Raw genomic sequence first — 11,474 nt, forward strand, 5'->3', positions numbered from 1 at the left:
ATGTGAATGTATTTTTTTTTAAATCATGATGATCTTGAAAGTCTTTGGTCATTCTTTCAGAGGTGTGGCTCTGGGTTACTTTTATTCCCTTTCTTATCAATCTTTTTTTTTTTTTTTTTTTTTTTTTTTTGGTGTTTCCTAACTTATTAACAATAATAATTGTATAAAATCTTTTCAAAGGTTTAAGTTTTTTCTAAAGGACATTATAAGGCTAGTGGCAAGTATAAATTCTATTATAAATATTGGTAGTACCATAATTGAAAAAGTAGGAAAGCCCCTCTACTCCTTGAATATGAAAACCCTTGTATTTCCTCAAGTTGTACTTGATGTTAAAAAAGTTTCAACATATATCAGTAATAATATGAAAGTGCTGAAGCTGCCTCATATGTATTTGCTCCCTTTTGTCCTGTGTGGGAAGGTTTTACCTACTAAATGATATGGCTTGGTAGATGAGGTCTTCCAGAATATTCTATCCTTATGGGGTAGGGAGACTCATGGAGTTTGAAACCACAGTCTCAAACTAGATGAATGATTCTAGAATGGTGGGATTTTGGCATCTGCCTCTGAGCAGTATCTGGAAGTCTATAGTGACCACCCCTGCACCCCCACTTTCTACATACCCCCAAGGGAGCTCTTGCCTTAATGGGCTAATGTTATCTGGAAACAACCCTAGACAAGAAAACATCCATTCTAGCTCCAAGCTCCAAACCCCTTGGAGACACTGTGAGCCTTAAAATTCTAGTGTTTCACCTATGAAGCAACTATCTGGAGATTTAAAGATGTCTGTGGGCTTTGTATGTGTTTGTATATTTATGAACACATGCAGTTTATTTGTTATGTTCTTGCCTTTTGGGAAGCACGTGATCCATAGTGGCCTCAGAAACGTTCTGGGAATGAGTTTGAAGCAGGAGAAATGACCTCCAGGAAGGTCCTCCTGGGAATGAGTTTCTTGCCCAACATAATAAGGCTTTTAGAAAATAAGAAGTTTTCACCTCAAGTAAAATCCTAACCATTTTTATTGTGGTTCAGTGATCCAACAAGGAATTTGGTAGGTGGACATCCATGCTCAGATCTCAAAGTCCTCTTCCCAGAGGATAGAGTGTCCCCCGGCTCTGCTCTCCCATTCTTTCTGGTTGTATGGAATTTTAGAAGTATACAAGACTACACTTCCCAGCCTTGCTGGTGGCTAAGTGTGATCATGTGACCAGGCTTTGGCCAGTGAGGCATAGTCAAAGCTGAGATGCAACTTCTGAGTTGTGTTCTTAATAGTAGCTGTTTATCCCCATCTTTGCCTTTGTCTTCACTGCATAAAGGTAGAAGTGGTGACCAACCAACATGGTCCATTCAGACAAGGACAACACCTGGCTGGTCAGGAAAATGCAAAAGAAGGATTCTGAACTCCCGGGGTTTCTTCTGATGACTTCAGCCCAAACTTTGACACAAGAGAAAACATTTATTTCAAACTTTATTATCTGGGTCTCTTCTGTAACTACCAAAACTGTGTCCTGTCAAGGATTTTGTAGATACAAAATAATTTAAAATTAGGCTAACAGTTCATTGTGTTCAGCCTAACAATTGACCATCCGTGCTACTTTGAGCAACTTAAACTCTGAGCCTCTGCTTTTTGCTCTATAAAATGGAAATAATACTCAGTTGTAGAAAGAATTAGGTTTAAATATAGACCCTCAACACATTAGATTCCATTCCTCCTCAGTTCCTTTCCAGGTCTCACAGACACACACAAACAGTTTTATAGAACCACAGTCATGGTGCATGTGTTTTAACTGGACAAACTGACCAGACCAAGGCTAAGACTTTGGTGTGTCAATCTGTGGATGACTTGCATATGACATCCCTGGTTCATCTGTGTTTTCTAGACCAGCCAAATCCCTGCCAGTGTGGCGCAGAATTTTTGGAGACCACCCAGTTATATTCCCTGAATTTGACCAGCACCTGTGATATCTGTGGGGAGTAACCCCAATCCTTTCCACAAATGAGGCTCTGGGGGGATGGTGTGGTGGGTGAGGTGGGAAGAGTACATTCAGTGTACTCCAGGTGTTCAGAGAGGAGCAAAGAGTGAGAAAAAAAATTATTATTTGGTGTGGGGATAGAATCCAGGAGCACTTTACCTCTGAGCAACACACCCAGCCCTTTTTATTTTTTATTTTGAGATGGTCTCACTGAGTTACGAGGGCTGGCTTCAAACTTATGATCCTTCTACCTCAACCTGCTGGGATTGCAGGTGCAAGTCATCGTACCCAGCATTATTTTAGGATTTCCCCCCCCTCTATTAATGTTTTGAGACTTTCAAAGTAGTATGTTCTTATTGTGACAAATGAACTGAGGGAATCAATATAAGGATGTGAAAACTATTTTTCTTCTGCACCAAACCCACCCTCCCATAAAGTAACCCATTGCTTCCTCCTGGTGTGTCCTTTCATGGTGTTCTCCTTGTTTAATGCACTTGACACCATCAAAAGGCACATATACAAGGCTATGCTTGCCTGTTTGTTTTACTGAAATTGAATTGTAGCATATGCATTCTGTAACTCGACTTTTTCCCTTTAGGATGCAGCATGGTCATTCCTACGAATGGGAAAATAGACACTTGTCCCGCATTCCCTAACATTTTATGCATCAAGATACAGTGTAATGTAAACAAGATCCTATGCCCATCGATTTCTTCTTGGTGCAGCCTTTTATCCATCTTTTCTGCTTACTTGCCCTTCCTCTTCCATTTCCCTCTCCTGCCCAACTTCAGATTGCTGTACTAATCCATGTTAGAGGCTTCTTTGTATCATTCATACATTTCTCCATGTTCATATAAACATGTAAACATCTGCCTATCTGTCTAGCTATTCTACTTGTACACACACACACATACAGTCTGTGTGTGTGTGTTTTAGTCAGCTTTTTTGTGATTGTGACCAAAAGACCTGACAAGAACAAAATAAAGAAGGAAAAGTTCACTTTGGTCCATGGTTTTGGAGGTTCAGTCCATGGACAGCTAACTCTGTACTTTCGGGTCCAAGGTGAGGCAGAACATCATGGTGGAAGGTCATGGCGGAGGGAAGCAGTTCAGGACATGACAGGAAGCAGAACGCTCACCAGGGACAAAATATAAACCCCAAAGGTACACCTCCAGTGACATACTAACTCCAGTCACATCCCAACTGCCTATAGTTACCAACCAGTTTATCCACATTATTGGATTAATCCACTGATTTTTGTCTCATACATGAGCTTTTGGGAGAAAAAAAATACATATATATTCATGTTTTATCATTTTTAGCAAAAAATGGATCTTATATATACCTTTTGCATCTTGCGTGGAACACTCAGCAATAACCTGTGGAAATAGTTTAGCTGGATCACTCTAATTCATTTTTTCATGCTGGTTTCATAATATTTCTTTCTGTGGGTTTACTCTCATTTATTCAGAGTTGAGGGATGTATTGTATTTCCAATGTTTGGTCATCACACAGAGTCACAAAAACATTGTTGCCCATAAGTTTAAATAAAAGAAAAAATTCATCCCAGAATTGGAATTGCTGGATGGAGCCCAGTTGCCCATAGTGGTAACCTGCTCCACACATCCACGTTGGGGTCATTTACTGCCCACTTCCTCCTCCCCACCCTCCAGCTTAGCAACTTGCACTTCAGTGCACCTTGCTGTCTGCATTTGAGGAACCCCAAACTATGACACCCACCCACAGTCACCACCAATTTTTGCAGGTGTTCCCTCCTGGGGAGGTTGCACATTACTCTGAAGCTTTTGCAAATAATTTTCTCAAAACAAAACAACCCAAACTTTTTCTCCAGTCAACTGTAGAGTTTATCTCCTCTTCTGAGGCTCTCCAAATCTGAGTGAGAGCTGCTCTTTCATGTGGCAGAGTGGTGCCCCTTGAACTTAGTCACATGGGTCTGGTGTCTTAAGGGTCCATGTCGGGGTGTGGGTTGGGGAAAGGAGGACAGATCTCCTGTGGTATCATGGGGTTATTGCCACAAGCAAATACTTCAAGCCCTCTGGTGGGCACTGACAAGTTGGTGACTGAAAGTTCTAAACCTTTACCCAGACCTCATGTCCAAGTTCCCACCCCTAAAGTCAGCTGCTTACCTGAAATGGCCATGGATGCCTCTCCTACTGAAGACATCACCTCCACTCTTCACCAGAGATGCTTTTCTTCCAGTCCCAACACCCTTACTGAAAACCTGGCTGTCACTTGCAATTCCTCTCTGCCATCTTAAATACCAGGTCTATCACCAAAGCCTGGGGTGTCTGCCTTGAAACCAGCTCCTAAATCTGTCCTCCTCTCTGCCTACCCACTGCCCTATATTTTGAATCTGGAATGTCTCCTATGTCCCAAGACATCTCTGAATTTCTTAGTCCCCAGTCAATGGTGCTATTGGGAAGTGGTGGGAACCTTTAGGAGGTGGGTGGCCTAATGAAAGGAAGTTAGGTCATCAGGGGTGTGTCCTTGAGATGATATTAGGATCCAGCCCCTCCTCTTCTCTTTCACTTCCTTTCGTGAGATGAGCAGCTTTGTTCAACTGTGTGTTACCGTGATGCTGTGTGTTGCCACAGGTAAACAATGGACTCACTGACCATGGACTAAAATCTCTGAAACTGTGAGCCAAAGTAAACCTTTTGTCCTTTTTTTTTTTTTTTTTTTTTTTTTTTTTTAATAAATACATTTATATTTGAAATTATCCCAGTGTAAAAAGTAACAAATTTTACATAGACCCTATTTAAGTTGATATATCTCAGGAATTTGTTGCAGTGACAGAAGGCTGACACACACTGCTACCTCTCGTAGTAGATTGCATCCCTTTTCTCAATCCTTGACCCAATCTGAATCCACACCATTTGACATGTGATTTTTCAGTTCCTCCTTTTGGAGATAGGGCATACTTCCACAAACCTATACTCTGAGCTTGGACACGTGACTTCCTTCAGCCACATGGGATATCACAAAGACGTGAAATGTGCTTGGGTAGGGCTTGCTCTCTTGCACCTCAGACATCACCATGAGAAGAAAAGTCCCCAGCTAGCCCACTAATATGGGAAATATGAGAGACATGTAGAGCAGAGCTGGCCCAACTGCTCCCCACCAATGAACATTATTCTAAACACTGAGTTTTAGGGCTGTTTTTAAAACAGTAATATCATGGCAATCCCTGAAAGATATACCTCTAGATTCCAAATAAACCACAATTTTGTTCCTTAACTTCCATAATAACTCCTTAACCAGTTTACATGTTGGAATCAGAATCCTTTCCTAGCTTAAAAGACATCGATGGCATTCCCTTGAAATTTTTTTTAAAGATCAATTAAAGCACTTAGTGTGGTGCTAAGGATCAATTCCAGAGCCTCATGTGAGCTAAGAAAACACTTTACTACCGAGCTCCAGCCTCAGCCCCAATTAAAGTACTTTTAATGACACAGTTATTAGAAGGCTTAAGAGTATAGACCTCAACATGAAAAGCAGAAGGTAAATGCATTTATCAAGTAAAAGATGGAGTGAAAAAAAAAATTGAGAGCAAAGAAATTCTGTGTCATCACTCCTATAAATGCAGTTTCTCAAAACATTTTTTTTTTTTTCTCAAAAAAAAAGGGGGGGGGGCGCGCTGGGGATATAGCTCAGTTGGTAGAGTGCTTGCCTTGCAAGCATACACCGCCCTGGGTTCTAATCCCCAGCACCGCAAAACAAAAACAAAAACAAACAAAAAAGCATTCAGAAACAGTGCAAAGTTGTTGGTCTAAGTGCCTTCGTACTATTAAACAAAACCAGAATTAAAGCTCTCAACTTAGGCTCCACCCAGGTCTCTGCTTGGACTCTGGGGTAGCTCTTAGGTTCTGTGTCAACCAACCTAAGATGGACTCACATTTCCCAGAATTCTTTTCCCTGTGCAGGTCCAAGTCAAAGATGGTCACAAGAGAAACTTGTGCACGTTCTGAAAAGAAACACAAAGCAGCAGCATGGGTTCCATTTGGAAGATGAGTGCAGGATCCAGGTGCCACCAACTACAGCTGCTTCTGTCCCCACCCCCAAGCTGCTGCGACATAGCTTCATTAGCGTGAGACCAGTCAGGCCGACTGCGTCTCTTTCTCACCCTGGATTGCCTCTGAGACTTGGCGCATCAGCATCTCCTGCGAATCACTCCCCGATGTGTGAAAGACACGTGTTCCAGTGTGTCTTCACCAGCTTTGGTGTGTCTTCCAGGTTTCTGTCCAACCTTGCTTTTCCTTATTTTGCATCCACCTTTTCTTCATAGGCCTCCCTGGTTGACCCAGGCTTACCACTGCATGCACAAGCAACAATCTTCTGCACATTTCTTCATCACTTGCCCTATGACTTTCTTCTGAGCTTCCAATGGTCTTGATGTTACCTCACCAGCTTCTCTCACAGGGGCATGAGTTCTCAGCCCTATAGTAGGCCCAGTATGCAAGGGCAGTACATTGTAATATGAATAAAACCCCAAACTCCTTACCACAGCCCACAAGCCAAGACCTAACCCCTATTTCCTCCTCCCTCTCCAGCGCCCATCTCCTCACACCCTCCCCACTTACCTGGACACTAACTTCTTCCCATAGAACAAGAGCCAAGACTGAACATTGGCAATTACATTCTCATTCAGTCACTTAACTGCTTAAGACCTCATTCCAACCCCTCCCTGGTGGCTGGGGCTGGGGAAGAAGAGGTTAAGCTTGTTGGAAGGGCTGGATGGCTGGGGCCTGTTCTCAATCAGGGCACAGCAGGAAGGCGTGGGGAAGTCTCCATAGCAAAGTGATTAGGTAGGGCGTGGGAGAACATACTAAACGTGCATTTATCTCTGTGCGGAGTGGCGAGTTGGTGGCCAGGGACAGGCAGGAGGGACTGTCAAGGTCTCAAAACAGTACAACATAGAAAGTTGGCTTTGCAACTGCAGAGATGTGGCCAGTTCTGGGAAGAGGGTCAGTGACTCAGGACAGGCTGGAAGAGGCACATGGGCTGTCTTGCTGGCTGTACAGTCCTGCACCAACCCCCTCTCCTTCCTTGGCTCTTTGCTGAGGTTCTTGGCCCAGGAAGCATAAATGTCCTCCAAGAAACTTCCCCAGCTGGCTCCTCTCAGAAGATTCTGCATCTCCATATGAGAGGAGGTGGCTTTGCCTCCCCAGCCAGCCCTGCAGTTTGAACCACGTTCACACATAGGGGAAAGTGCAGTGTGTCCCTGAAACATCACAGGAAACCGGGAACTCCACTCTTCTGGAGGTTTATTTCTTGGCTGCATAAATGGAACATAAAACACCTCTCATTTCCCACCTTTTGTTCCAGTCACAATGGACCACACACTGCTCCCTGATCAAGCCAGGCTTTTCATGACTTTGAACTTGCTGCTACCTCTGCCTGGATTGTCCTGCCCCATCTCACGAACTCCTGCTAACTTTAAGACTCAAACCAGATGTTACCTCCTTCTCTCAAGGTCACCCCTTATACACCTCATATATTTTCCTAGGTGCCGCCAGGTAGTGCCTGCCACTGTATTATAGTCGAGGGCTCCACCTTTTAAAACTTGCATGCAGCACTTGGTCATCTTGTCACAATTTAACATGGCCTGAAGCCTGGCTCTAAATATATGACCAACTCCTAGTTGATGACGATGCTGCTGGCCCATGGACTACACTCGGAGCAGGAAAGATCTAAAACATTTATTTCATCCTTTCACTTGAAATTTTAGGTTAAATACATTGATGTATGACCATATGAAATTCTTAAGAACAGAAAAACAACCTCTACTTTGAATCCCCATTCAGTTTGTAACAACAACAACAACCTGGTGGTCAATTTCTGGTAAACTTGATCATTTCAGGTGAAAACTCAGTCAGTTCTGCTTGCCCCACCCTCCCAGTCTCATCTCCATTTTGGTGGTGACTGTGGGCTTATGTAACATCATGGCAATTGGAGGTGAATGGGGAAACCTAGCGGGTGGCATGCTTGTTCTGGGTACAACATCATTTCACCCTGGTTTCTCCCAAGATGTCTGAGCTTCATGTAATCTCTATCATGGCTCATGGCTTAGACATGATCTTTTTGTGGATCCTCTTATTCTAGCTGTGAGATACACTTGGGACCCCCACCTTTCTCCCTTCTGGCTTCCATGACCTTCTCTGGGGTAGGGGAAATGTTGATTGTTTTCCCACAACTCCCTGCGTTTCCCCAGAAGCTCTCTGGGTCTGGTCCATCACTGCTGAGGATGCCCTAGGTGGCCACATGCCATGGATACCATGTTGCTCCAGGAGACTGAAGGGAAGTGAGCACAGTTTTCTACCTTCAAATCCCACCCCAGCCTGAAATTAGAGGGTTTTTTTGCTCATTCCCACCCTTCTGGATATACCCCTAGAGAGAAGGGAGGATGCTAGACACCTCCTCAGGATCCCCATCAGCATCCAGCTGACCTGGTCCCTCCCCGCTTGCTTCTTCCCACTTTTCACTCCCCCTCCTTACCCCATAGAATCATTTCTTTTAAATTATTTTTTATTAATTAATATATATACATTGAAAACAAATAAGCCAAATAGTACAAAAGAGTTCCCATCTTTTTAAACTATTTATTTAATCCTCTTTTTTTTTTTTTTTTTGCAGTGCTGGGGATTGAACCCAGGGCCTCATGCTTGCAAGACAAGCACTCTACCAACTGAGCTATATCCCCAGCCCCAATCCTCTATTTCTTAGGGCATACTCAATCAAGTGTCCACCATGATCAAAGACCAAGTCGTTTTTCTTCCACTTCTTCCTGCTTCCTTTGTTTTGGTTGGTTTTTGCTATTATTAGTTCCAGTGCTTTATTTCTCCACAGGGACACTGTGTTTGTAGGAGACAAATCTTCTTTATCCAAGACGGTTGAGCACTTTGCACTTGGCGCTTTATCTTTGGTTCAACACACAAAATGACATCAGCGCTGCTTGAGCCCCAAGACCACCAAAGATGCAGGTGCCTCCCTCTAACTACTGGATGCTTGTATAACCTCAAATTAATTTATTTCTGTAGTAGTTGGGACACTTATTTTAAACAAATCTCATTCCCTTCCTTTAAAACATGAGGCGATCAGGATACTTAACAAATTTTTACTTTCATTGTTTTTTAGCTTTTATATGATAATGCTTCATAACATTTATGTTTTGTTTTGTAACCATCATTGCAATAGTTGTTTTAAATCCCAGACATAAATGTATTCAGTGCTCACTCTGGGTGCTTTTGCCTCTGTTTCTCTCTTCATTTGTTTACCAAACTAGGTCTTTTAATATTTTCTTCAATACAACTAAGGTTTTTTTTAATTGCACAATTTATGGTTGGCTTAGGGTTTAAGTTGCTATAAAGTTCCTGAATCATATACTCTTTCTTGAAGACTCCGTGGTAGCATGTAAGGGTCAAGACTAACTTTTCATACTCTAACTTTGGGCATTACTGTGCTAAAATTTCTAGTCAGGCTTTTCCTTCCTTCCTTTCTCTCTCTTTCTCTCTCTCTCTTTTCTTTCTTCTTGTTTTAAATGGGTAATTCACCCTTTCTTCTGAGTAACAAAAGAATCTTTACGCTTGAAATATGGTAACATTGATAAGATATGTTGGTGTTAGTTGGTTTGTTCCTTTAGTTATTAATTTATCAAATTGGAACACCCTCCCCCAGGCATTATTTAAGCACAGAGGGTATGGCAGTAATGAAAAAGGACAAAGTCCCTGTCCTCAGATACAGTAGTTTGGATCTGGAATATCCCCCTTAGGTCTATTTGTTAAAGACAGTCCCCAGCGCGGTACTATTGAAAAGTGATGGAAACTTTAAGAGATGGAGTCTTGTGGGAAGAATTCAGGTCATTGGTGGCATGCCCTAAAAGGGGAGAGTGGAACCCCAATTTCTTCTTTTTCTCTCTTTCATTTCCTGGCTATGGTGAGGTAAGCATCTTGCTCCCCTATACCTTCCCCACCATCACCCTTAACATGGACCCAAAAGAAACAAGACCAAGTGACCGTGGTTTGAAACCTCTGAAACTGTGAGCCAAAATAAACTTTTCCTCCTTATGAGTTGATTATCTTAGATATTTTGTTACAGTGATGGAAAGCTGACTAATACATCATACTTCATGGAACATTCTGGTGAAAAACTAAAAAGGAAAACCAAACTGTATCCATTTTCCCAGTATAGTATTCTCTTTCAATCTATAAAATCAACTTGTTTGAGGAAAGTTTCCTTAATTTATATATTTGAATGCCAATTATACATGTTAGATTTCCAACATTATTATTTTTTCTTTCCATCTTTTAAAGTTCTTGTGATTCTCCATGTTGCTGTGTTCATTTTCCCAAAGTCTACCTTCTGTGGTCCTCTGAATTTTCTTCAGTGTTTTCTCTTTCATTGTCTCTTTCATTTCTGTGATAGTTTTATTTTTCTTTCTATTTTTTTCCCTAGTCCTGGTAGTTTATAAATTGGTCCTTTTTTCTGTTGTATTATAATTTTTCTTGTGTACTTATAGCTTTTTTATTTGAATTATTTGGTTTTTTTTCTTTCATTATGTTATTGGATTCATAAGAAAATCATATGTTATCCAGTCAGGACAAAGCCGTTCTCAAGTGTTGGCAAGAAGTCTCTCTCTGGATCAGGGGAAAACTCTAAACAACAAAGAAGTGTGTGTGTGTGTGTGTGTGTGTGTGTGTGTGTGTGTGTGTGTGTGTGTGTTTGTGAAAGAGAGAGAGAGAGAGAGAGATCTGTGAACATCTCAATATATTATTTCACTACAGTAATACATATTTACTTTTTTCATTACATTGTAATAGTGGACAGAGTGTGTCTTCTGAGTGTGGAGACAACTCTGCCATAGCAGATGCCCATCACATGTTTGTGGAAAGAATGATTCAGTGAATCATAGAGCCTTCCACATCATAATCAAAGAAAAATGGGATGTGAGTAGAGGGGAAAAAATGGGAGTGAGGGCAGTATGCTAAGGCCAACTTCTGCTGGCCTCACAGCTTGGTGGACATTGCACGGTCACCCGGGGGCTCTATGGTGAAGTTTCTGCTGCTTCCTATGCCCAGCCCTGGGAAAACTGCAAGAAAGCAATAACCCTGACTCTCCCACTCTAGGACTTATGCCAACCTCCAGCCTCAGGTTCCCTGTATGGTCTCAGGTGTTGGTTGAGGCTAGCAGTCTGGATGAGGGTCAACAGGCATCAGACCTCCACTGGGCCTGGCTGCACAGGGGGCTGAAAGCACAAAGCTGGAGAGAGGGACTAGAGATGAACTTCAGGGATTCATATTCCAATTCTGTCTGGCCCCTTCTGGTGGTGATCTTGGGCAAGTTCCCTAACTACTTTGTGCTTCAGTTTCCTTATGTATAAGGTGAGAATAATAATAGTGCTACTTCTTAGGTTGAGGAGTAAATGAATTAATGCTTATAATGTGATGAGATTTGAATGTCAATTATACCTCTGCTGTATAACATAGG

Source organism: Sciurus vulgaris, assembly GCF_902686455.1.
Source record: "Sciurus vulgaris genome assembly, chromosome: 2".
NCBI lineage: Eukaryota > Metazoa > Chordata > Mammalia > Rodentia > Sciuridae > Sciurus > Sciurus vulgaris.